This window comes from Phyllobates terribilis, unplaced genomic scaffold (assembly GCF_046119375.1).
Source record: "Phyllobates terribilis strain yellow unplaced genomic scaffold, ASM4611937v1 Scaffold_101__1_contigs__length_5897712, whole genome shotgun sequence".
Lineage (NCBI taxonomy): Eukaryota > Metazoa > Chordata > Amphibia > Anura > Dendrobatidae > Phyllobates > Phyllobates terribilis.
The window spans coordinates 5771848-5793494 of NW_027362861.1; positions in this window are offsets into that span (position 1 = coordinate 5771848).

Sequence of the window (21647 nt, forward strand, 5' to 3'; positions counted from 1 at the left end):
GATTGTGTGGGAGTGTGTGTGAGCTTGTAGCACTGTATGTGCGAGTGTTTGTGAGTGTGTGCGGGTGTGTTCAAGTGTGTGTAAGTGTGTGAGTGTGTGTGAGTGTGAGTGCGAGTGTGTGCGTGTGAGTGAGTGTGTGTGTGAGTGTGTGCAAGTGTGTGTGTGAGTGTGTAGGACTGTGTGTGCGAGTGTGTGTGCGAGTGTGTGCGAATGTGTATGTGCGAGTGTGTGCGAGTGTGTGCGAGTGTGTGTGCGAGTGTTTGTGAGTGTGTACGAGTGTGTGTTGGAGTTTGTGCGAGTGTGTGCGAGTGTGTGTGTGAGTGTGTGTGCGAGTGTGTGCATGCGAGTGTGTGCGAGTGTGTGTGTGCGAGTGTGTGCAAGTGTGTGCGAGTGAGTGCGTGCGAGTGTGTGCGAGTGTGTGCGACTGTGTGCGAGTGTGTGCGAGTGTGTGTGTGCGAGTGTGTGCGTGCGAGTGTGTGCGAGTGTGTGCGTGCGAGTGTGTGCGAGTGTGTGCGACTGTGTGCGAGTGTGTGCGAGTGTGTGCGTGTGAGTGTGTGCGAATGTGTGCGAGTGTGTTTGCGCGAGTGTGCACGAGTGTGTGCATGTAAGTGTGTGCATGCGAGTGTGTGCGAGTGTGCTCAAGTGAATGGGTGAGAGTGTGTGCGAGTGTGTGTGAGTGTGTGCGAGTAAGTGTGTGTGAGTGTGTATGAGTGAGTGTGTGTGAGTGTGTGTGTGTGAGTGTGTGTGAGTGAGTGTGTGCGAGTGTGTGCGAGTTTGTGTGCGAGTGTTTGTGCGAATGTGTGCGTTCGAGTGTGTGTGTTCGAGTGTGTGCGCGCGAGTGTGTGCGCGCAAGTGTGTGTGCGAATGTGTGTGCGTGTGAGTGTGTGTGAGTGTGTAAGAGTGTATGTGAGAGTGTGTGCCAGTGTGTGCGAGTGTGTGTGTGCGAGTGTGTGCAAGTGTGTGCGAGTGTGTGCGAGTGTGTGTGTGCGAGTGTGTGTGTAATTGTGTATGAGTGTGTGCGAGTGTTTGTGAGTTTGTGCAAGTGTGTGCGAGTGTGCGTGCGAGTGCATGCGAGTGAGTGCGAGTGTGTGCGAGTGTGTGTATGCGAGTCTGTGTGTGCTTGTGTATGAGTGTGTGCGAGTGTGTGAGTTTGTGCGAGTGTGTGCGTGTGTGTGCGAGTGCGTGCGAATGCGTGCGAGTTCGTGCAAATGTGTGCGAGAGTGTGTGAGTGTGTGTGTGTGAGTGTGTGCGAATGTGTGTGAGTGTGTGTGTGCGATTGTGTATGGTGTGTGCGAGTGTGTGCGTGTGAGTGCGTGCGAGTGTATGCGAGTGTGCGCGAGTGTGTGTGAGTGTTTGCGAGTGTGTGTGTGTGTGAGTGTGTGCGAATGTGTGCCAGATGTGCGTACGAGTGTGTGCAAGTGAGTGCGAGTGTTTGCCAATGTGTGCGTGCGAGTGTGCGCAAGTGTGTGCGTGTGAGTGTGTGCGAGTGTGTGTGTGCGAGTGTGTGCGAGTGTGCTCGAGTGACTGGGTGCAAGTGTGTGCGAGTATGTGTGAGTGAGTGTGTGTGAGTGTCTGCGTGTGTGCGAGTTTGTGTGCGAGTGTGTGCGAGTTTGTGTTCGAGTGTGTGCGAGTGAGTGTGTGCGAATGTGTGCGAGTGTGTGCGTGCGAGTGTGTGCTAGTGTGTGCGTGCGAGTGTGTGCGAGTGTGTTAGTGTGTGTGCGAGTGTGTGCGTGCGAGTGTGTGCGTGCGAGTGTGTGCGAGTGTGCTCGAATGAGTGGGTGCGAGTGGGAGCGAGTGTGTGTGAGTGTGTGCGTGGGTGCGAGTTTGTGTGCGAGTGAGTGTGTGTGAATGTGTGTGAGTGTGTGTGAGTGTGTGTAAGTGTGTGTGCGAGTGCGTGCGTGCGAGTGTGTGCGTGCGAGTATGTGCGTGCGAGTGTGTGCGAGTGTGCTCGAGTGAGTGGGTGCGAGTGTGTATGAGTGAGTGTGTGTGAGTATGTGCGTGGGTGCGAGATTGTGTGCGAGTGAGTGTGTGTGAATGTGTGTGAGTGTGTGCGAGTGTGTGTAAGTGTGTGTGCAAGTGCGTGCATGCGAGTGTGTGCAAGTGTGAGTGAGTGTGTGTGAGTGTGTGTGCGAGTGTGTGTGCGAGTGTGTGCGTTTGTGTGCGAGTGCGTGCGAGTGCGTGCAAATGTGTGCGAGAGTGTGCGAGTGTGGGCGTGCGAGTGTGTGCTAGTGTGCGTGAGTGTGTGAGTGTGTGTGAGTGTGCGTGAGTAAGTGTGCGTGTGAGTGCGTGCGTGCGAGTGTTTCCGAGTGTGTGTGTGAGTGTGTAGGATTGTGTGTGCGAGTGTGTGCGAGTGTGTGTGCGAGTGTGTGCGAGTGTGTATGAGTGTATGTGCGAGTGTGTGTGCGAGTGTGTGCGTGCAAGTGTTTGCGTGCGAGTGTGTGCGAGTGTGTGCAAGTGTATGTGAGTGTGTGTGAGTGTGTGTGCGAGTGTGTGCGAGTGTGTGCAAACGTGCCCGAGTGTGCGCGAGTGTGCACGAGTGAGTGGGTGCGAGTTTGTGCGAGTGTGTATGAGTGAGTGTGTGTGAGTGTGTGCGTGTGTGTGAGTTTGTGTGCGAGTGAGTGTGTGCGAATGTGTGCGAGTGTGTGCGAGTGTGTGAGTGTGTGTGAGTGTGCACGGGTGTGTGTGTGTGCGAGTGCGTGCGAGTGAGTGTGAGTGTGTGCAAATGTGTGCGAGCGTGTGTGAGTGTGTGAGTGTGTGTGAGTGTGCACGAGTGTGTGCGTGTGAGTGATTGTGTGTGAGTCTGTGCGAGTGTGTGCTTGCGAGTGTGTGCTAGTGTGCACGAGTGTGTGAGTGTGTGCGAGAGTGCGCGAGTGTGTGAGTGTGAGTAAGTGAGTTTGTGTGTGAGTGTGTGCGAGTGTGTGTGTGAGTGTGTATGACTGTGTGTGCGAGTGTGTGCGCGTGTGTGCGAGTGTATGTGCGAGTGTGTGCGAGTGTGTGTGCGAGTGTGTGTGTGAGTGTGTTTGAGTGTGTGCAAGTGTGTGCGAGTGTGTGTGCGAGTGCGTACGAGTGTGTGTGAGTGTGTGTAAGTATGTGTGCGAGTGTGTGATTGTGTGGGAGTGTGTGTGAGCTTGTAGCACTGTATGTGCGAGTGTTTGTGAGTGTGTGCGGGTGTGTTCGAGTGTGTGTAAGTGTGTGAGTGTGTGTGAGTGTGAGTGCGAGTGTGTGCGTGTGAGTGAGTGTGTGTGTGAGTGTGTGCAAGTGTGTTTGTGAGTGTGTAGGACTGTGTGTGCGAGTGTGTGTGCGAGTGTGTGCGAATGTGTATGTGTGTGTGTGCGAGTGTGTGTGCGAGTGTTTGTGAGTGTGTACGAGTGTGTGTTGGAGTTTGTGCGAGTGTGTGCGAGTGTGTGTGTGAGTGTGTGTGCGAGTGTGTGCATGCGAGTGTGTGTGTGCGAGTGTGCAAAAGTGTGTGCGAGTGAGTGTGTGCGAGTGTGTGTGCGAGTGTGTGCGTGCGAGTGTGTGCGAGTGTGTGCGTGCGAGTGTGTGCAAGTGTGTGCGACTGTGTGCGAGTGTGTGCGAGTGTGTGAGTGTGAGTGTGTGCGAATGTGTGCGAGTGTGTTTGCGCGAGTGTGCACGAGTGTGTGCATGTAAGTGTGTGCATGCGAGTGTGTGCGAGTGTGCTCAAATGAATGGGTGAGAGTGTGTGCGAGTGTGTGTGAGTGTGTGCGAGTAAGTGTGTGTGAGTGTGTATGAGTGAGTGTGTGTGAGTGTGTGTGTGCGAGTTTGTGTGCGAGTGTGTGTGAGTGAGTGTGTGCGAGTGTGTGCGAGTTTGTGTGCGAGTGTTTGTGCGAATGTGTGCGTGCGAGTGTGTGTGTTCGAGTGTGTGCGCGCGAGTGTGTGCACGCAAGTGTGTGTGCGAATGTGTGTGCGTGTGAGTGTGTGTGAGTGTGTATGAGTGTATGTGCGAGTGTGTGCCAGTGTGTGCGAGTGTGTGCCAGTGTGTGCGAGTGTGTGTGTGCGAGTGTGTGCAAGTGTGTGCGAGGGTGTGCGAGTGTGTGTGTGCGAGTGTGTGTGCAATTGTGTATGAGTGTGTGCGAGTGTTTGTGAGTTTGTGCAAGTGTGTGCGAGTGTGCGTGCGAGTGCATGCGAGTGAGTGCGGGTGTGTGCGAGTGTGTGTATGCGAGTCTGTGTGTGCTTGTGTATGAGTGTGTGCGAGTGTGTGAGTTTGTGCGAGTGTGTGCGAATGTGTGCGAGAGTGTGCGAGTGTGTGTGTGTGAGTGTGTGCGAGTGTATGCGAGTGTGCGCGAGTGTGTGTGAGTGTGTGCGAGTTTGTGTGTGTGAGTGTGTGCGAATGTGTGCCAGTTTGTGCGTACGAGTGTGTGCAAGTGAGTGCGAGTGTGTGCCAATGTGTGCGTGCGAGTGTGCGCAAGTGTGTGCGTGTGAGTGTGTGCGAGTGTGTGTGTGCGAGTGTGTGCGAGTGTGCTCGAGTGACTGGGTGCAAGTGTGTGCGAGTATGTGTGAGTGAGTGTGTGTGAGTGTCTGCGTGTGTGCGAGTTTGTGTGCGAGTGTGTGCGAGTTTGTGTGCGAGTGTGTGCGAGTGAGTGTGTGCGAATGTGTGCGAGTGTGTGCGAGTGTGTGCGTGCGAGTGTGTGCTAGTGTGTGCGTGCCAGTGTGTGCGAGTGTGTTAGTGTGTGTGCGAGTGTGTGCGTGCGAGTGTGTGCGTGCGAGTGTGTGCGAGTGTGCTCGAGTGAGTGGGTGCGAGTGGGTGCGAGTGTGTGTGAGTGTGTGCGTGGGTGCGAGTTTGTGTGCGAGTGAGTGTGTGTGAATGTGTGTGAGTGTGTGCGAGTGTGTGTAAGTGTGTGTGCGAGTGCGTGCGTGCGAGTGTGTGCGTGCGAGTGTGTGCGTGCGAGTGTGTGCGAGTGTGCTCGAGTGAGTGGGTTCGAGTGGGTGCGAGTGTGTGTGAGTGTGTGCGTGGGTGCGAGATTGTGTGCGAGTGAGTGTGTGTGAATGTGTGTGAGTGTGTGCGAGTGTGTGTAAGTGTGTGTGCAAGTGCGTGCATGCGAGTGTTTGCGTGCGAGTGTGTGCGTGCGAGTGTGTGCAAGTGTGAGTGAGTGTGTGCGAGTGTGTGTGCGAGTGTGTGTGTGAGTGTGTGTGCGAGAGTGTGCGAGTGTGTGCAAGTGTGTGCAAATGTGCCCGAGTGTGCGCGAGTGTGCACGAGTGAGTGAGTGCGAGTGTGTATAAGTGAGTGTGTGTGCGTGTGTGCGAGTTAGTGTGCGAGTGAGTGTGTGTGAATGTGTGCGAGTGTGTGCGAGTGTTTCTGTGCGAGTGTGTGTGCGAGTGTGTGCGTGCGAGTGTGTGCGTGCGAGTGTGTGTGAGTGTGAGTGAGTGTGTGCGAGTGTGTGTGCGAGTGTGTGTGCGAGTGTGTGCGAGTGTGTGCAAATGTGCCCGAGTGTGCGCGAGTGTGCACGAGTGAGTGGGTGCGAGTGTGTGTGAGTGTGCGCATGTAAGTGTGTGCGAGCGTGTGCGAGTGTGTGTGAGTGTGTGTGCGAGTGTGTGTGTGTGAGTGTGAGCGAGTGTGTATGAGTGTGTGTGCGAGTGTGTGCAAGTGTGTGTGAGTGTGTGCGAGTGTGCATAAGTGTGTGCGAGTGTGTGCGAGTGTGCATGAGTGTGTGCGAGTGTGTGCGATTGTGTGTGTGAGTGTGTAGGACTTTCTGTGCGAGTGTTTAGGAGTGTGTGTGTGAGTGTGTGAAAGTGTGTGCGAGTGTGTGCAAGTGTGTGCGTGCGAGTGTGTGCGAGTGTGTGTGAAAGTGTGCGAGTGTGTGCGAGTGTGTGAGTGTGAGTGTGTGCGAATGTGTGCGAGTGTGTGTGCACGAGTGTGCACGAGTTTGTGCATGTAAGTGTATGCATGCGAGTGTGTGCGAGTGTGCTCGAGTGAATGGGTGAGAGTGTTTGCGATTGTGTGTGAGTGTGTGCGAGTAAGTGTGTGTGAGTGTGTATGAATGAGTTTGTGTGAGTGTGTGTGTGCGAGTTTGTGTGCGAGTGTGTGTGAGTGTTTGTGCGAGTGTGTGCGTGCGAGTGTGTGCGCGCGAGTGTGTGTGCGAATGTGTGTGCGTGTGAGTGTGTGCGAGTGTGTATGAGTGTATGTGCGAGTGTGTGCCAGTGTGTGCGAGTGTGTGTGTGCGAGTCTGTGCAAGTGTGTGCGAGTGTGTACGAGTGTGTGTGTGCGAGTGTGTGTGCAATTGTGTATGAGTGTGTGCGAGTGTTTGTGAGTTTGTGCAAGTGTGTGCGAGTGTGCGTGCGAGTGCATGCGAGTGAGTGTGGGTGTGTGCGAGTGTGTGTATGCGAGTCTGTGTGTGATTGTGTATGAGTGTGTGCGAGTGTGTGAGTTTGTGCGAGTGTGTGCGAGTGTGTGTGCGAGTGTGCATGAGTGTGTGCGAGTGTGTGCGATTGTGTGTGTGAGTGTGTAGGACTTTCTGTGCGAGTGTTTAGGAGTGTGTTTGTGAGTGTGTGAAAGTGTGTGCGAGTGTGTGCAAGTGTGTGCGTGCGAGTGTGTGCGAGTGTGTGCGAAAGTGTACGAGTGTGTGCGAGTGTGTGAGTGTGAGTGTGTGTGAATGTGTGCGAGTGTGTGTGCGCGAGTGTGCACAAGTTTGTGCATGTAAGTGTGTGCATGCGAGTGTGTGCGAGTGTGCTCGAGTGAATGGGTGAGAGTGTTTGCGATTGTGTGTGAGTGTGTGCGAGTAAGTGTGTGTGAGTGTGTATGAATGAGTGTGTGTGAGTGTGTGTGTGCGAGTTTGTGTGCGAGTGTGTGTGAGTGTTTGTGCGAGTGTGTGCGTGCGAGTGTGTGTTCGAGTGTGTGCGCGCGAGTGTGTGTGCGAATGTGTGTGCGTGTGAGTGTGTGCGAGTGTGTATGAGTGTATGTGCGAGTGTGTGCCAGTGTGTGCGAGTGTGTGTGTGCGAGTCTGTGCAAGTGTGTGCGAGTGTGTGTGAGTGTGTGTGTGCGAGTGTGTGTGCAATTGTGTATGAGTGTGTGCGAGTGTTTGTGAGTTTGTGCAAGTGTGTGCGAGTGTGCGTGCGAGTGCATGCGAGTGAGTGTGGGTGTGTGCGAGTGTGTGTATGCGAGTCTGTGTGTGATTGTGTATGAGTGTGTGCGAGTGTGTGAGTTTGTGCGAGTGTGTGCGTGTGTGTGCAAGTGCGTGCGAGTGCGAGCAAATGTGTGCGAGAGTGTGCGAGTTTGTGTGTGTGAGTGTGTGTGTGAGTGTGTGCGAATGTGTGCCAGTTTGTGCGTATGAGTGTGTGCAAGTGAGTGCGAGTGTGTGCGAATGTGTGCGTGCGAGTGTGCGCGAGTGTGTGCGTGTGAGTGTGTGCGAGTGTGTGTGTGCGATTGTGTGCGAGTGTGCTCGAGTGACTGGGTGCAAGTGTGTGCGAGTATGTGTGAGTGAGTGTGTGTGAGTGTCTGCGTGTGTGCGAGTTTGTGTGCGAGTGTGTGCGAGTTTGTGTGCGAGTGTGTGCGATTGAGTGTGTGCGAATGTGTGCGAGTGTGTGCGAGTGTGTGCAAGTCTGTGTGTGCCAGTGTGTGTGCAATTGTGTATGAGTGTGTGAGAGTGTTTGTGAGTTTGTGCAAGTGTGTGCGAGTGTGCGTGCGAGTGCATGCGAGTGAGTGCGGGTGTGTGCGAGTGTGTGTATGTGAGTCTGTGTGTGATTGTGTATGAGTGTGTGCGAGTGTGTGAGTTTGTGCGAGTGTGTGCGTGTGTGTGCGAGTGCGTGAGAATGCGTGCGAGTTCGTGCAAATGTGTGCGAGAGTGTGCGAGTGTGTGTGTGTGAGTGTGTGCGAATGTGTGCGAGTGTGTGTGTGCGATTGTGTATGGTGTGTGCGAGTGTGTGCGTGTGAGTGCGTGCGAGTGTATGCGAGTGTGCGCGAGTGTGTGCGAGTGTGTGCGAGTGTGTGTGCGAGTGTGTGCGAGTGTGTGCAAACGTGCCCGAGTGTGCGCGAGTGTGCACGAGTGAGTGTGTGCGAGTTTGTGCGAGTGTGTATGAGTGAGTGTGTGTGAGTGTGTGCGTGTGTGCGAGTTTGTGTGCGAGTGAGTGTGTGCGAATGTGTGCGAGTGTGTGCGAGTGTGTGAGTCTGTGTGAGTGTGCACGGGTGTGTGTGCGAGTGCGTGCGAGTGTGTGTAAATGTGTGCGAGCGTGTGTGAGTGTGTGTGAGTGTGCACGAGTGTGTGCGTGTGAGTGATTGTGTGTGAGTCTGTGCGAGTGTGTGCTTGCGAGTGTGTGCTAGTGTGCACGAGTGTGTGAGTGTGTGCGAGAGTGCGCGAGTGTGTGCGTGTGAGTAAGTGAGTGTGTGTGTGAGTGTGTGCGAGTGTGTGTGTGAGTGTGTATGACTGTGTGTGCGAGTGTGTGCGCGTGTGTGCGAGTGTATGTGCGAGTGTGCGAGTGTGTGTGCGAGTGTGTGTGTGAGTGTGTTTGAGTGTGTGCAAGTGTGTGCGAGTGTGTGTGCGAGTGCGTACGAGTGTGTGTGAGTGCGTGTAAGTATGTGTGCGAGTGTGTGATTGTGTGGGAGTGTGTGTGAGCTTGTAGCACTGTATGTGCGAGTGTTTGTGAGTGTGTGCGGGTGTGTTTGAGTGTGTGTGAGTGTGTGTGAGTGTGAGTGCGAGTGTGTGCGTGTGAGTGAGTGTGTGTGTGAGTGTGTGCAAGTGTGTGTGTGAGTGTGTAGGACTGTGTGTGCGAGTGTGTGTGCGAGTGTGTGCGAATGTGTATGTGTGTATGTGCGAGTGTGTGCGAGTGTGTGCGAGTGTGTGTGCGAGTGTTTGTGAGTGTGTACGAGTGTGTGTTGGAGTTTGTGCGAGTGTGTGCGAGTGTGTGTGTGAGTGTGTGTGCGAGTGTGTGCATGCGAGTGTGTGCGAGTGTGTGTGTGCGAGTGTGTGCAAGTGTGTGCGAGTGAGTGTGTGCGAGTGTGTGTAAGTGTGTGCGTGCGAGTGTGTGCGAGTGTGTGCGTGCGAGTGTGTGCGAGTGTGTGCGACTGTGTGCGAGTGTGTGCGAGTTTGTGAGTGTGAGTGTGTGCGAATGTGTGCGAGTGTGTTTGCGTGAGTGTGCACTAGTGTGTGCATGTAAGTGTGTGCATGCGAGTGTGTGCGAGTGTGCTCAAGTGAATGGGTGAGAGTGTGTGCGAGTGTGTGTGAGTGTGTGCGAGTAAGTGTGTGTGAGTGTGTATGAGTGAGTGTGTGTGAGTGTGTGTGTGCGAGTTTGTGTGCGAGTGTGTGTGAGTGAGTGTGTGCGAGTGTGTGCGAGTTTGTGTGCGAGTGTTTGTGCGAATGTGTGCGTGCGAGTGTGTGTGTTCGAGTGTGTGCGCGCGAGTGTGTGCGCGCAAGTGTGTGCGCGCAAGTGTGTGTGCGAATGTGTGTGCGTGTGAGTGTGTGTGAGTGTGTAAGAGTGTATGTGCGAGTGTGTGCCAGTGTGTGCGAGTGTGTGTGTGCGAGTGTGTGCAAGTGTGTTCGAGTGTGTGAGAGTGTGTGTGCGAGTGTGTGTGCAATTGTGTATGAGTGTGTGCGAGTGTTTGTGAGTTTATGCAAGTGTGTGCGAGTGTGCGTGCGAGTGCATGCGAGTGAGTGCGGGTGTGTGCGAGTGTGTGTATGCGAGTCTGTGTGTGATTGTGTATGAGTGTGTGCGAGTGTGTGAGTTTGTGCGAGTGTGTGCGTGTGTGTGTGAGTGCGTGCGAATGCGTGCGAGTTTGTGCAAATGTGTGCGAGAGTGTGCGAGTGTGTGTGTGTGAGTGTGTGCGAATGTGTGCGAGTGTGTGTGTGCGATTGTGTATGGTGTGTGCGAGTGTGTGCGTGTGAGTGCGTGCGAGTGTATGCGAGTGTGCGCGAGTGTGTGTGAGTGTGTGCGAGTGTGTGTGTGTGAGTGTGTGCGAATGTGTGCCAGTTTGTGCGTACGAGTGTGTGCAAGTGAGTGCGAGTGTGTGCCAATGTGTGCGTGCGAGTGTGCGCAAGTGTGTTCGTGTGAGTGTGTGCGAGTGTGTGTGCGAGTGTGTGCGAGTGTGCTCGAGTGACTGGGTGCAAGTGTGTGCGAGTATGTGTGAGTGAGTGTGTGTGAGTGTCTGCGTGTGTGCGAGTTTGTGTGCGAGTTTGTGTGCGAGTGTGTGCGAGTTTGTGTGCGAGTGTGTGCGAGTGAGTGTGTGCGAATGTGTGCGAGTGTGTGCGAGTGTGTGCGTGCGAGTGTGTGCTAGTGTGTGCGTGCGAGTGTGTGCGAGTGTGTTAGTGTGTGTGCGAGTGTGTGCATGCGAGTGTGTGCGTGCGAGTGTGTGCGAGTGTGCTCGAGTGAGTGGGTGCGAGTGGGTGCGAGTGTGTGTGAGTGTGTGCGTGGGTGCGAGTTTGTGTGCGAGTGAGTGTGTGTGAATGTGTGTGAGTGTGTGCGAGTGTGTGTAAGTGTGTGTGCGAGTGAGTGCGTGCGAGTGTGTGCGTGCGAGTGTGTGCGTGCGAGTGTGTGCGAGTGTGCTCGAGTGAGTGGGTGCGAGTGTGTATGAGTGAGTGTGTGTGAGTGTGTGCGTGGGTGCGAGATTGTGTGCGAGTGAGTGTGTGTGAATGTGTGTGAGTGTGTGCGAGTGTGTGTAAGTGTGTGTGCAAGTGCGTGCATGCGAGTGTTTGCGTGCGAGTGTGTGCGTGCGAGTGTGTGCAAGTGTGAGTGAGTGTGTGCGAGTGTGTGTGCGAGTGTGTGTGCGAGTGTGTGTGCGAGAGTGTGCAAGTGTGTGCGAGTGTGTGCAAATGTGCCCGAGTGTGCGCGAGTGTGCACGAGTGAGTGAGTGCGAGTGTGTATAAGTGAGTGTGTGTGCGTGTGTGCGAGTTAGTGTGCGAGTGAGTGTGTGCGAATGTGTGCGAGTGTGTGCGAGTGTTTCTGTGCGAGTGTGTGTGCGAGTGTGTGCGTGCGAGTGTGTGTGAGTGTGAGTGAGTGTGTGCGAGTGTGTGTGCGAGTGTGTGTGCGAGTGTGTGCGAGTGTGTGCAAATGTGCCCGAGTGTGCACGAGTGTGCACGAGTGAGTGGGTGCGAGTGTGTGTGAGTGTGTGCATGTAAGTGTGTGCGAGCATGTGCGAGTGTGTGTGAGTGTGTGTGCGAGTGTGTGTGTGTGAGTGTGAGCGAGTGTGTATGAGTGTGTGTGCGAGTGTGTGCAAGTGTGTGTGAGTGTGTGCGAGTGTGTGTACGAGTGTGTGCGATTGTGCATAAGTGTGTGCGAGTGTGTGCGAGTGTGTGTGCGAGTGTGCATGAGTGTGTGCGAGTGTGTGCGATTGTGTGTGTGAGTGTGTAGGACTTTCTGTGCGAGTGTTTAGGAGTGTGTGTGTGAGTGTGTGAAAGTGTGTGCGAGTGTGTGCAAGTGTGTGCGTGCGAGTGTGTGCGAGTGTGTGCGACTGTGTGCAAGTGTGTGCGAGTGTGTGAGTGTGAGTGTGAGTGTGTGCGAATGTGTGCGAGTGTGTGTGCGCGAGTGTGCACGAGTGTGTGCATGCGAGTGTGCTCAAGTGAATGGGTGAGAGTGTGTGCGAGTGTGTGTGAGTGTGTGCGAGTAAGTGTGTGTGAGTGTGTATGAGTGAGTGTGTGTGAGTGTGTGTGTGCGAGTTTGTGTGCGAGTGTGTGTGAGTGAGTGTGTGCGAGTGTGTGCGAGTTTGTGTGCGAGTGTTTGTGCGAGTGTGTGCGTGCGAGTGTGTGCGTGCGAGTGTGTGTTCGAGTGTGTGCGCGCGAGTGTGTGCGCGCGAGTGTGTGTGCGAATGTGTGTGCGTGTGAGTGTGTGCGAGTGTGTATGAGTGTATGTGCGAGTGTGTGCCAGTGTGTGCGAGTGTGTGTGTGCGAGTCTGTGCAAGTGTGTGCGAGTGTGTGCGAGTGTGTGTGTGCGAGTGTGTGTGCAATTGTGTATGAGTGTGTGTGAGTGTTTGTGAGTTTGTGCAAGTGTGTGCGAGTGTGCGTGCGAGTGCATGCGAGTGAGTGCGGGTGTGTGCGAGTGTGTGTATGCGAGTCTGTGTGTGATTGTGTATGAGTGTGTGCGAGTGTGTGAGTTTGTGCGAGTGTGTGCGTGTGTGTGCGAGTGCATGCGAGTGCGTGCAAATGTGTGCGAGAGTGTGCGAGTTTGTGTGTGTGAGTGTGTGTGTGAGTGTGTGCGAATGTGTGCCAGTTTGTGCGTACGAGTGTGTGCAAATGAGTGCGAGTGTGTGCGAATGTGTGCGTGCGAGTGTGCGCGAGTGTGTGCGTGTGAGTGTGTGCGAGTGTGTGTGTGCGAGTGTGTGCGAGTGTGCTCGAGTGACTGGGTGCAAGTGTGTGCGAGTATGTGTGAGTGAGTGTCTGTGTGTGTGCGAGTTTGTGTGCGAGTGTGTGCGAGTTTGTGTGCGAGTTTGTGCGAGTGAGTGTGTGCGAATGTGTGCGAGTGTGTGCGAGTGTGTGCGAGTGTGTGTGTGCCAGTGTGTGTGCAATTGTGTATGAGTGTGTGCGAGTGTTTGTGAGTTTGTGCAAGTGTGTGCGAGTGTGCGTGCGAGTGCATGCGAGTGAGTGCGGGTGTGTGCGAGTGTGTGTATGCGAGTCTGTGTGTGATTGTGTATGAGTGTGTGCGAGTGTGTGAGTTTGTGCGAGTGTGTGCGTGTGTGTGCGAGTGCGTGCGAATGCGTGCGAGTTCGTGCAAATGTGTGCGAGAGTGTGCGAGTGTGTGTGTGTGAGTGTGTGCGAATGTGTGCGAGTGTGTGTGCGATTGTGTATGGTGTGTGCGAGTGTGTGCGTGTGAGTGCGTGCGAGTGTATGCGAGTGTGCACGAGTGTGTGTGAGTGTGTGCGAGTGTGTGTGTGTGAGTGTGAGTGTGTGAGTGTGTGCGAATGTGTGCCAGTTTGTGCGTACGAGTGTGTGCAAGTGAGTGCGAGTGTGTGCCAATGTGTGCGTGCGAGTGTGTGCGAGTGTGTGTGTGCGAGTGTGTGCGAGTGTGTGCGTGCGAGTGTGTGCTAGTTTGTGCGTGCGAGTGTGTGCGAGTGTGTTAGTGTGTGTGCGAGTGTGTGCGTGCAAGTGTGTGCGTGCGAGTGTGTGCGAGTGTGCTCGAGTGAGTGGGTGCGAGTGGGTGCGAGTGTGTGTGAGTGTGTGCGAGTGAGTGTGTGTGAATGTGTGTGAGTGTGTGCGAGTGTGTGCAAGTGTGTGTGCGAGTGTGTGCGTGCGAGTGTGTGCGTGCGAGTGTGTGCGTGCGAGTGTGTGCGAGTGTGCTCGAGTGAGTGGGTGCGAGTGTGTATGAGTGAGTGTGTGTGAGTGTGTGCGTGGGTGCGAGATTGTGTGCGAGTGAGTGTGTGTGAATGTGTGTGAGTGTGTGCGAGTGTGTGTAAGTGTGTGTGCAAGTGCGTGCATGCGAGTGTGTGCAAGTGTGAGTGAGTGTGTGTGAGTGTGTGTGCGAGTGTGTGTGCGAGTGTGTGCGTTTGTGTGCGAGTGCGTGCGAGTGCGTGCAAATGTGTGCGAGAGTGTGCGAATGTGGGCGTGCGAGTGTGTGCTAGTGTGCGCGAGTGTGTGAGTGTGTGCGAGTGTGCGTGAGTAAGTGTGCGTGTGAGTGCGTGCGTGCGAGTGTTTCCGAGTGTGTGTGTGAGTGTGTAGGATTGTGTGTGCGAGTGTATGTGCGAGTGTGTGTGTACGAGTTTGTTCGAGTGTGTGCAATTGTGTGCGAGTGTGTGTGCGAGTGCGTATGAGTGAGTGTGTGCGAGTGTGTGCGAGTGTGTGTTTGCGAGTGTGTGTGCGAGTGTGTGCGAGTGTTTGTTTGCGAGTGTGTGCGAGTGTGTATGAGTGTATGTGTGAGTGTGTGTGCGAGTGTGTGCGTGCAAGTGTTTGCGTGCGAGTGTGTGCGAGTGTGTGCAAGTGTGTGTGAGTGTGTGTGAGTGTGTGTGCGAGTGTGTGCGAGTGTGTGCAAACGTGCCCGAGTGTGCGCGAGTGTGCACGAGTGAGTGGGTGCGGGTGTGTGCGAGTGTGTGTATGCGAGTCTGTGTGTGATTGTGTATGAGTGTGTGCGAGTGTGTGAGTTTGTGCGAGTTGTGTGCGTGTGTGTGAGAGTGCGTGTGAATGCGTGTGAGTTCGTGCAAATGTGTGCGAGAGTGTGCGAGTGTGTGTGTGTGAGTGTGTGCGAATGTGTGCGAGTGTGTGTGTGCGATTGTGTATGGTGTGTGCGAGTGTGTGCGTGTGAGTGCGTGCGAGTGTATGCGAGTGTGCGTGAGTGTGTGTGAGTGTGTGCGAGTGTGTGTGCGAGTGTGTGCGAGTGTGTGCAAACGTGCCCGAGTGTGCGTGAGTGTGCACGAGTGAGTGGGTGCGAGTTTGTGCGAGTGTGTATGAGTGAGTGTGTGTGAGTGTGTGCGTGTGTGCGAGTTTGTGTGCGAGTGAGTGTGTGCGAATGTGTGCGAGTGTGTGAGTGTGTGTGAGTGTGCACGGGTGTGTGTGTGCGAGTGCGTGCGAGTGAGTGTGAGTGTGTGCAAATGTGTGCGAGCGTGTGTGAGTGTGTGAGTGTGTGTGAGTGTGCACGAGTGTGTGCGTGTGAGTGATTGTGTGGGAGTCTGTGCTTGCGAGTGTGTGCTAGTGTGCACGAGTGTGTGAGTGTGTGCGAGAGTGCGCGAGTGTGTGAGTGTGAGTAAGTGAGTGTGTGTGTGAGTGTGTGCGAGTGTGTGTGAGTGAGTGTGTGCGAGTGTGTGCGAGTTTGTGTGCGAGTGTTTGTGCGAATGTGTGCGTGCGAGTGTGTGTGTTCGAGTGTGTGCGCGCGAGTGTGTGCGCGCAAGTGTGTGTGCGAATGTGTGTGCGTGTTAGTGTGTGTGAGTGTGTATGAGTGTATGTGCGAGTGTGTGCCAGTGTGTGCGAGTGTGTGTGTGCGAGTGTGTGCAAGTGTGTGCGAGTGTGTGCGAGTGTGTGTGTGCGAGTGTTTGTGCAATTGTATATGAGTGTGTGCGAGTGTTTGTGAGTTTGTGCAAGTGTGTGCGAGTGTGCGTGCGAGTGCATGCGAGTGAGTGCGGGTGTGTGCGAGTGTGTGTATGCGAGTCTGTGTGTGCTTGCGTATGAGTGTGTGTGAGTGTGTGAGTTTGTGCGAGTGTGTGCGTGTGTGTGCGAGTGCGTGCGAATGCGTGCGAGTTCGTGCAAATGTGTGCGAGAGTGTGCGAGTGTGTGTGTGTGAGTGTGTGCGAATGTGTGCGAGTGTGTGTGTGCGATTGTGTATGGTGTGTGCGAGTGTGTGCGTGTGAGTGCGTGCGAGTGTATGCGAGTGTGCGCGAGTGTGTGTGAGTATGTGCGAGTGTGTGTGTGTGAGTGTGTGTGAATGTGTGCCAGTTTGTGCGTACGAGTGTGTGCAAGTGAGTGCGAGTGTGTGCCAATGTGTGCGTGCGAGTGTGCGGAAGTGTGTGCGTGTGAGTGTGTGCGAGTGTGTGTGTGCGAGTGTGTGCGAGTGTGCTCGAGTGACTGGGTGCAAGTGTGTGCGAGTATGTGTGAGTGAGTGTGTGTGAGTGTCTGCGTGTGTGCGAGTTTGTGTGCGAGTGTGTGCGAGTTTGTGTGCGAGTGTGTGCGAGTGAGTGTGTGCGAATGTGTGCGAGTGTGTGTGAGTGTGTGCTAGTGTGTGCGTGCGAGTGTGTGCGAGTGTGTTAGTGTGTGTGCGAGTGTGTGCGTGCGAGTGTGTGCGTGCGAGTGTGTGCGAGTGTGCTCGAGTGAGTGGGTGCGAGTGGGTGCGAGTGTGTGTGAGTGTGTGCGTGGGTGCGAGTTTGTGTGCGAGTGAGTGTGTGTGAATGTGTGTGAGTGTGTGCGAGTGTGTGTAAGTGTGTGTGCGAGTGCGTGCGTGCGAGTGTGTGCGTGCGAGTGTGTGCGTGCGAGTGTGTGCGAGTGTGCTCGAGTGAGTGGGTGCGAGTGTGTATGAGTGAGTGTGTGTGAGTGTGTGCGTGGGTGCGAGATTGTGTGCGAGTGAGTGTGTGTGAATGTGTGAGTGTGTGCGAGTGTGTGTAAGTGTGTGTGCAAGTGCGTGCATGCGAGTGTTTGCGTGCGAGTGTGTGCGTGCAAGTGTTTGCAAGTGTGAGTGAGTGTGTGCGAGTGTGTGTGCGAGTGTGTGTGCGAGTGTGTGTGCGAGAGTGTGCGAGTGTGTGCGAGTGTGTGCAAATGTGCCCGAGTGTGCGCGAGTGTGCACGAGTGAGTGAGTGCGAGTGTGTATAAGTGAGTGTGTGTGCGTGTGTGCGAGTTAGTGTGCGAGTGAGTGTGTGCGAATGTGTGCGAGTGTGTGCGAGTGTTTCTGTGCGAGTGTGTGTGCGAGTGTGTGCGTGCGAGTGTGTGCGTGCGAGTGTGTGTGAGTGTGAGTGAGTGTGTGCGAGTGTGTGTGCAAGTGTGTGTGCGAGTGTGTGCGAGTGTGTGCAAATGTGCCCGAGTGTGCGCGAGTGTGCACGAGTGAGTGGGTGCGAGTGTGTGTGAGTGTGTGCATGTAAGTGTGTGCGAGCGTGTGCGAGTGTGTGTGAGTGTGTGTGCGAGTGTGTGTGTGTGAGTGTGAGCGAGTGTGTATGTGAGTGTGTGTGCGAGTGTGTGCAAGTGTGTGTGAGTGTGTGCGAGTGTGCATAAGTGTGTGCGAGTGTGTGCGAGTGTGTGTGCGAGTGTGCATGAGTGTGTGCGATTGTGTGCGATTGTGTGTGTGAGTGTGTAGGACTTTCTGTGCGAGTGTTTAGGAGTGTGTGTGTGAGTGTGTGAAAGTGTGTGCGAGTGTGTGCAAGTGTGTGCGTGCGAGTGTGTGCGAGTGTGTGCGAAAGTGTGCGAGTGTGTGCGAGTGTGTGAGTGTGAGTGTGTGCGAATGTGTGCGAGTGTGTGTGCGCGAGTGTGCACGAGTTTGTGCATGTAAGTGTGTGCATGCGAGTGTGTGCGAGTGTGCTCGAGTGAATGGGTGAGAGTGTTTGCGATTGTGTGTGAGTGTGTGCGAGTGTGTGTGAGTGTGTATGAATGAGTGTGTGTGAGTGTGTGTGTGCGAGTTTGTGTGCGAGTGTGTGTGAGTGTTTGTGCGAGTGTGTGCGTGCGAGTGTGTGTTCGAGTGTGTGCGCGCGAGTGTGTGTGCGAATGTGTGTGCGTGTGAGTGTGTGCGAGTGTGTATGAGTGTATGTGCGAGTGTGTGCCAGTGTGTGCGAGTGTGTGTGTGCGAGTCTGTGCAAGTGTGTGCGAGTGTGTACGAGTGTGTGTGTGCGAGTGTGTGTGCAATTGTGTATGAGTGTGTGCGAGTGTTTGTGAGTTTGTGCAAGTGTGTGCGAGTGTGCGTGCGAGTGCATGCGAGTGAGTGTGGGTGTGTGCGAGTGTGTGTATGCGAGTCTGTGTGTGATTGTGTATGAGTGTGTGCGAGTGTGTGAGTTTGTGCGAGTGTGTGCGTGTGTGTGCGAGTGCGTGCGAGTGCGAGCAAATGTGTGCGAGAGTGTGCGAGTTTGTGTGTGTGAGTGTGTGTGTGAGTGTGTGCGAATGTGTGCCAGTTTGTGCGTACGAGTGTGTGCAAGTGAGTGCGAGTGTGTGCGAATGTGTGCGTGCGAGTGTGTGCGTGTGAGTGTGTGCGAGTGTGTGTGTGCGATTGTGTGCGAGTGTGCTCGAGTGACTGGGTGCAAGTGTGTGCGAGTATGTGTGAGTGAGTGTGTGTGAGTGTCTGCGTGTGTGCGAGTTTGTGTGCGAGTGTGTGCGAGTTTGTGTGCGAGTGTGTGCGAGTGAGTGTGTGCGAATGTGTGCGAGTGTGTGCGAGTGTGTGCGAGTCTGTGTGTGCCAGTGTGTGTGCAATTGTGTATGAGTGTGTGCGAGTGTTTGTGAGTTTGTGCAAGTGTGTGCGAGTGTGCGTGCGAGTGCATGCGAGTGAGTGCGGGTGTGTGCGAGTGTGTGTATGCGAGTCTGTGTGTGACTGTGTATGAGTGTGTGCGAGTGTGTGAGTTTGTGCGAGTGTGTGCGTGTGTGTGCGAGTGCGTGCGAATGCGTGCGAGTTCATGCAAATGTGTGCGAGAGTGTGCGAGTGTGTGTGTGCGAGTGTGTGCGAATGTGTGCGAGTGTGTGTGTGCGATTGTGTATGGTGTGTGCGAGTGTGTGCGTGTGAGTGCGTGCGGGTGTATGCGAGTGTGCGCGAGTGTGTGTGAGTGTGTGCGAGTGTGTGCAAACGTGCCCGAGTGTGCGCGAGTGTGCACGAGTGAGTCGGTGCGAGTTTGTGCGAGTGTGTATGAGTGAGTGTGTGTGAGTGTGTGCGTGTGTGCGAGTTTGTGTGCGAGTGAGTGTGTGCGAATGTGTGCGAGTGTGTGCGAGTGTGTGCGAGTGTGTGAGTGTGTGTGAGTGTGCACGGGTGTGTGTGTGCGAGTGCGTGCGAGTGAGTGCGAGTGTGTGCAAATGTGTGCGAGCGTGTGTGAGTGTGTGAGTGTGTGTGAGTGTGCACTAGTGTGTGCGTGTGAGTGATTGTGTGTGAGTCTGTGTGAGTGTGTGCTAGTGTGCACGAGTGTGTGAGTGTGTGCGAGAGTGCGCGAGTGTGTGCGTGTGAGTAAGTGAGTGTGTGTGTGAGTGTGTGAGAGTGTGTGTGTGAGTGTGTATGACTGTGTGTGCGAGTGTGTGCGCGTGTGTGCGAGTGTATGTGCGAGTGTGTGCGAGTGTGTGTGCGAGTGTGTGTGTGAGTGTGTTTGAGTGTGTGCAAGTGTGTGCGAGTGTGTGTGCGAGTGCGTACGAGTGTGTGTGAGTGTGTGTAAGTATGTGTGCGAGTGTGTGATTGTGTGGGAGTGTGTGTGAGCTTGTAGCACTGTATGTGCGAGTGTTTGTGAGTGTGTGCGGGTGTGTTCGAGTGTGTGTAAGTGTGTGAGTGTGTGTGAGTGTGAGTGCGAGTGTGTGCGTGTGAGTGAGTGTGTGTGTGAGTGTGTGCAAGTGTGTGTTTGAGTGTGTAGGACTGTGTGTGCGAGTGTGTGTGCGAGTGTGTGCGAATGTGTATGTGTGTATGTGCGAGTGTGTGCGAGTGTGTGCGAGTGTGTGCGAGTGTGTGTGCGACTGTTTGTGAGTGTGTACGAGTGTGTGTTGGAGTTTGTGCGAGTGTGTGCGATTGTGTGTGTGAGTGTGTGTGCGAGTGTGTGCATGCGAGTGTGTGCGAGTGTGTGTGTGCGAGTGTGTGCAAGTGTGTGCGAGTGAGTGTGTGCGAGTGTGTGTGCGAGAGTGTGTGTGCGAATGTGTGTGCGTGTGAGTGTGTGCGAGTGTGTATGAGTGTATGTGCGAGTGTGTGCCAGTGTGTGCGAGTGTGTGTGTGCGAGTCTGTGCAAGTGTGTGCGAGTGTGTACGAGTGTGTGTGTGCGAGTGTGTGTGCAATTGTGTATGAGTGTGTGCGAGTGTTTGTGAGTTTGTGCAAGTGTGTGCGAGTGTGCGTGCGAGTGCATGCGAGTGAGTGTGGGTGTGTGCGAGTGTGTGTATGCGAGTCTGTGTGTGATTGTGTATGAGTGTGTGCGAGTGTGTGAGTTTGTGCGAGTGTGTGCGTGTGTGTGCGAGTGCGTGCGAGTGCGAGCAAATGTGTGCGAGAGTGTGCGAGTTTGTGTGTGTGAGTGTGTGTGTGAGTGTGTGCGAATGTGTGCCAGTTTGTGCGTACGAGTGTGTGCAAGTGAGTGCGAGTGTGTGCGAATGTGTGCGTGCGAGTGTGTGCGTGTGAGTGTGTGCGAGTGTGTGTGTGCGATTGTGTGCGAGTGTGCTCGAGTGACTGGGTGCAAGTGTGTGCGAGTATGTGTGAGTGAGTGTGTGTGAGTGTCTGCGTGTGTGCGAGTTTGTGTGCGAGTGTGTGCGAGTTTGTGTGCGAGTGTGTGCGAGTGAGTGTGTGCGAATGTGTGCGAGTGTGTGCGAGTGTGTGCGAGTCTGTGTGTGCCAGTGTGTGTGCAATTGTGTATGAGTGTGTGCGAGTGTTTGTGAGTTTGTGCAAGTGTGTGCGAGTGTGCGTGCGAGTGCATGCGAGTGAGTGCGGGTGTGTGCGAGTGTGTGTATGCGAGTCTGTGTGTGACTGTGTATGAGTGTGTGCGAGTGTGTGAGTTTGTGCGAGTGTGTGCGTGTGTGTGCGAGTGCGTGCGAATGCGTGCGAGTTCATGCAAATGTGTGCGAGAGTGTGCGAGTGTGTGTGTGCGAGTGTGTGCGAATGTGTGCGAGTGTGTGTGTGCGATTGTGTATGGTGTGTGCGAGTGTGTGCGTGTGAGTGCGTGCGGGTGTATGCGAGTGTGCGCGAGTGTGTGTGAGTGTGTGCGAGTGTGTGTGCGAGTGTGTGCGAGTGTGTGTGCAAACGTGCCCGAGTGTGCGCGAGTGTGCACGAGTGAGTCGGTGCGAGTTTGTGCGAGTGTGTATGAGTGAGTGTGTGTGAGTGTGTGCGTGTGTGCGAGTTTGTGTGCGAGTGAGTGTGTGCGAATGTGTGCGAGTGTGTGCGAGTGTGTGAGTGTGTGTGAGTGTGCACGGGTGTGTGTGTGCGAGTGCGTGCGAGTGAGTGCGAGTGTGTGTAAATGTGTGCGAGCGTGTGTGAGTGTGTGAGTGTGTGTGAGTGTGCACGAGTGTGTGCGTGTGAGTGATTGTGTGTGAGTCTGTGTGAGTGTGTGCTAGTGTGCACGAGTGTGTGAGTGTGTGCGAGAGTGCGTGAGTGTGTGCGTGTGAGTAAGTGAGTGTGTGTGTGAGTGTGTGAGAGTGTGTGTGTGAGTGTGTATGACTGTGTGTGCGAGTGTGTGCGCGTGTGTGCGAGTGTATGTGCGAGTGTGTGCGAGTGTGTGTGCGAGCGTGTGTGTGAGTGTGTTTGAGTGTGTGCAAGTGTGTGCGAGTGTGTGTGCGAGTGCGTACGAGTGTGTGTGAGTGTGTGTAAGTATGTGTGCGAGTGTGTGATGGTGTGGGAGTGTGTGTGAGCTTGTAGCACTGTATGTGCGAGTGTTTGTGAGTGTGTGCGGGTGTGTTCGAGTGTGTGTAAGTGTGTGAGTGTGTGTGAGTGTGAGTGCGAGTGTGTGCGTGTGAGTGAGTGTGTGTGTGAGTGTGTGCAAGTGTGTGTGTGAGTGTGTAGGACTGTGTGTGCGAGTGTGTGTGCGAGTGTGTGCGAATGTGTATGTGTGTATGTGCGAGTGTGTGCGAGTGTGTGCGAGTGTGTGCGAGTGTGTGTGCGACTGTTTGTGAGTGTGTACGAGTGTGTGTTGGAGTTTGTGCGAGTGTGTGCGATTGTGTGTGTGAGTGTGTGTGCGAGTGTGTGCATGCGAGTGTGTGCGAGTGTGTGTGTGCGAGTGTGTGCAAGTGTGTGCGAGTGAGTGTGTGCGAGTGTGTGTGCGAGTGTGTGCGTGCGAGTGTGTGCGAGTGTGTGCGAGTGTGTGCGAGTGTGTGCGAGTGTGTGCGAATGTGTGCGAGTGTGTTTGCGCGAGTGTGCACGAGTGTGTGCATGTAAGTGTGTGCATGCGAGTGTGTGCGAGTGTGCTCAAGTGAATGGGTGAGAGTGTGTGCGAGTGTGTGTGAGTGTGTGCGAGTAAGTGTGTGTGAGTGTGTATGAGTGAGTGTGTGTGAGTGTGTGTGTGCGAGTTTGTGTGCGAGTGTGTGTGAGTGAGTGTGTGCGAGTGTGTGCGAGTTTGTGTGCGAGTGTTTGTGCGAATGTGTGTGTGCGAGTGTGTGTGTTCGAGTGTGTGCGCGCGAGTGTGTGCGCGCAAGTGTGTGTGCGAATGTGTGTGCGTGTGAGTG